Here is a 4,405-nt window from a genome sequence, read left to right as displayed (position 1 = left end):
TTCATTCCTTCCCTTCTTCTTCTTCTTCTTCTTCTTCTTCTTCTTCTTCTTCTTCTTCTTCTTCTTCTTCTTCTTCTTCTTCTTCTTCTTCTTCTTTTATCTGGGAAAATGTAGCACATTCACTTTCTGTCACACTGATGTCAAATTTCGTTGGAATAACTACAGGTTTCAATATTTATCGAACCCCATTTTCCCTGCATCGTGAATGCGTTTGTAGTTTTCTTTTTAATTAAAAAAGGTGATGGGCTAACATTATTTTTAATAGTAACAAATACTTCTTAGCACTATCACACTAAAAGAGACTTTAGAGAAGAGACCAGGCTTTGGTGAAAATATTTATTTCTGGCAAATATTTTCTCGCGGAAAAATATAGAAGTTTTTGTTCTCGGCTAATTTCAAGTCGTTATTTTGTCCTTTTGATTTTTGTTCATATTTCGCAGTTTTGAACATGCTGAGGCACATTTCAACAATTCATCCAAACAATTATAAAAATGACAAAAAAAGTCAACTTGAAAACTAGCTGTACCAAAACTGACCAAAGAGTAGTTTACTATGATGCAGCTCTGCTACTCTTGGTACGGGAAGAAAATAAACAAATACAACATCGCCAGGAATCTCACTCAAAACTCCCACTGCAACTCGAGACCACACTAAAGGAATACAGTAACTGTAAAAAGGACGATGGGGGAAGGGTGGGGGGAGTGGGGGGGAGTGGGAAGAGGGAAGCCATTACACGTTCCCACTGTAGTGGTTTTTAACCCATTCACTCTGCATCTTGAAAAGGACGGTCTCGCTAACGGTCGAGAAATGTCTTTGTTTGTTTTCTTTTTATTTCCCTGAGGTTAAAATTATTCCGTTATTGTTTTCAATTCACATATGTTTTTTATGAACATTTTGTGTCATATTTTACTATCCAGTTCTATTCCATAATGTTATTACCGTATAGATTTGTTCATAAACAAGTGGACTTTTAGGGGAAAAAATTAAATCCATTGTTTTCAGTTTATATAGACTGTTTTTTACCTTTTTTTCTTTATTATATCTTACTAAGTGGTTTTTATTCCGTAATGTTATTTATCATATAGACACGTACATAAAGGAATGGACTTTTGACCCATGTTATTCCACCCATGCAGACAAAAGAAAAAAAGGGAGAGACAGAGAGATAGAGATAGAGACAGATTGATCACATCCATGTACTATGTATAATGAAAATTACTTTAACGTTAATGCAAAGCTTAATCATATATCAACCTGAAAAAGGACTTTTGGAATAACAATGTCTTATGAAGGAGCATTTTGAAGAAACCTGACCTCTCTCTCTCTCTCTCTCTCTCTCTCTCTCTCTCTCTGGATATATATATGTGTGTGTGTGCACCGAGAGAGAGAGAGAGAGAGAGAGAGAGAGAGAGAGAGAGAGAGAGAGAGAGAGAGAGATTTCAAACTATCATTTCCACAAGAACCGAACAGCAACTCAGTATTGAACTTTTCCTTGAACATGCTTCCGTTAAACGATATATCTCAAATGACATTCAACTCCCCTTGTTAAATCTGTACATTTTGTTTGTCCTGGGGAGGGAATCTGCGCTCGTAGGTTGTCCTTCGACAAGGGCAAGTCAGATCCGATGAATATTATAAGCACTGATTAAGGCGGTAAAGAATCGACCTTTCAACTGACCTCCATCTCTACTGCAGCAAACACGGAATAGATATATTATTTCAATATTCTCTTCATCTTGTCTCGTGTTGTGAATTACTCAGTACCCGACGTAAGAGCAAAATTATCATTTATTTATATAATTTATGATATTCTATGTTGACGTTTCTTTCTCCAGAATGACACGGTCGATTGTTTGCTAAGAATTGGACCCAAAGCTGAGACTGTCTGTGATTTTTATGTAATAATATGGTTGACAAATGTTTTATCCAATAAATAGTGAAGCAGGCACGTCTACAGGTTTCTTAAGATTTCCCTTAAGGACTTAGACAAGAAGTACTTATTATCATTTGACTAATTATATATATATATATATATATATATATATATATATATATATATATATATATATACAGTGTATATATAAAGTAAAGGACAGCAAGTCGAAAGGCCTAGCACCTCTCCGTCATTTCACTTTCCTCCGTGGCATTGCCTTTATTTGCATATATATATATATTCATCACGTTCCATATTTTCGTGATTCATTTATATATATATATATATATATATATATATATATATATATATATATATATATATATATATATATATATTATAGAGGATATTTTCGTTCCTAAAAACCTTCTCCGGATTAATATATGATTAAGCTTTTCAATAGCGTTAAATAAATTTTCATTACACATACCATATAAATGTTATCAATCTCTCTCTCTCTCTCTCTCTCTCTCTCTCTCTCTCTCTCTCTCTCTCTCTCTCTCTCTCTCTCTGTGATATTTGGTGTAGTCTCTTTATTTTAAGCCGCGAATGTCGTTCAATATTCAGTTCACTCTACCTCGCGAATAACAAGGGGTAATTATGACTGATAAGCGATTCGTCACCGGGGAGATTCGAACTCCCAGCTGGTTTGGAATCGACGACTACAGTGGCGCTTTGACCACTGAGCCATCGACAGAGGTATAAGCTGATATCGACTCTGCTGTACATATGCCTGTCGAGTTCAAGGTTTTGTCCTTAGAATCGATATTAACCCACTTTCACCATAATAGCTGACTGGTAAGACTAAAACACCTGGCTAATTATGAATTTTTGTCACATACACGCTGACACTTTTTTATATTCATGAATATTCGGCCTCAAATTTCGTTTAATACTCAGTTCACTATGCCCCGAAAATAACTTGCACCCAATGAGAGGTGGGGGGGGGCGGATTATGATAACTAAGTGCTTCGTCACCAGTGGGACTCGAACTACAGCCTGATTCGGAAAACAACGACGTGGTTTTATGGAAAGGGGTCACCACACTTATAAATAATATGTATATGTATATATCTTGTACATATACAATCAATCAATATATATACACATATGTATACATATCCATATATATACATAGACAGAGAGATAGACAGATAGGTAGGTAGATGAATGTATCACAGTCCTCTTATTTTTCAATGCCATTTTTTCTCCTCGTCAACTCTACCCCTTTTTTCTCCTTGGAGTAACAAAAGTGGCACTTAAAGTATGGATATTCTCCCTCTCCTCTTAGGAAGAACCCAGCTTATCTGTTGTTTACTTACCCTCACATTTAACAAGATTTCCCAATTGCAAAGAAAAGAAAAATTGATAAAAGTTGATAAAAGTCTTCACACAAAAAACTGCATTCAATTGTGAAATCCTGTTTAGGTAAAAGCAAAGCCATATCGACCAGAATTTAAAAGAGAAGGGGAAGAGAAACATTTCTAGCAAAACAAAAGAATAGGAACGTGGACATGACATTCAAAGAAATGAATCGAACACAAGAAATGAAGAGCAATTAGGAAAAAACGTAAGTTATTTTTGTGGGTCGAATTCAGCGGACAGAATGTGAAAAACGATTAGGAAAAATGTATAACTTTTTTTTGTGGGTCGAATTCAACGGACAGAAGATTGGGAAAAGAATGACAGAACACTGGAAGTGATTTAAAATTCTTTCGAAATGCGACACTTTTAAAATCCAGGTGTTAAAAGGAGTTCAATAGCAGATATTCGTATTTAGTTAGAGCGTTATCTGCAAGAGATTCGTGGTAGATGAAACAATGACGATGAATTTTATTAGTGAATCTGAAGGCTATTTAAGCAATGATCTTATGCGTCTCATGCTTGTGAAGATTTTAAATAATGTATGTTTTAGCTTTCACATTCTCTCTCTCTCTCTCTCTCTCTCTCTCTCTCTCTTCTCTCTCTCTCTCTCTCTCTCTCTCTCTCTCTGTCAACTTACAGACACGCACAAGATTTTATATACACACATACTTCTTTGGCGATTGTCGGCAGGGCTCAAAAGACCTCTTAAGCGAGAGAGAGAGAGAGAGAGAGAGAGAGAGAGAGAGAGAGAGAGAGAGAGAGAGAGAGAGAGAGAGAGAATATCTCACTGAAAATCCGAAAAACCTGTACAACATTTGTATCCCTTAATGTATTCCTTAGCTCACACGAAGAAACCTGAAGAGCAAGAAAGATTAGGCCTAACGTTCACAAGGATTCGGATTCCTCTGGGCAGTATTTCCTAGGGGGAGATTGAGAGTTACCATAACAGCTTCCTAAGTGGAATAGAAACTCTTATAGCTACTTGTGGCATTGAGAATGAAAACGGATATTCTTTAATGGCGATTTCTGTTTGTAACTTCGATCACTGTTGGGGCAGATTAATGGCGGACAGCTGCCCGGTTGGGTTAAACAAATGTTCACTTTCAA

The sequence above is a fragment of the Macrobrachium rosenbergii genome, chromosome 29 (genome assembly GCF_040412425.1).
Source record: "Macrobrachium rosenbergii isolate ZJJX-2024 chromosome 29, ASM4041242v1, whole genome shotgun sequence".
NCBI classification, from domain to species: domain Eukaryota; kingdom Metazoa; phylum Arthropoda; class Malacostraca; order Decapoda; family Palaemonidae; genus Macrobrachium; species Macrobrachium rosenbergii.
The sequence above is the reverse complement of the archived record's forward strand: the minus strand, read 5'-3'. Positions refer to the sequence as shown.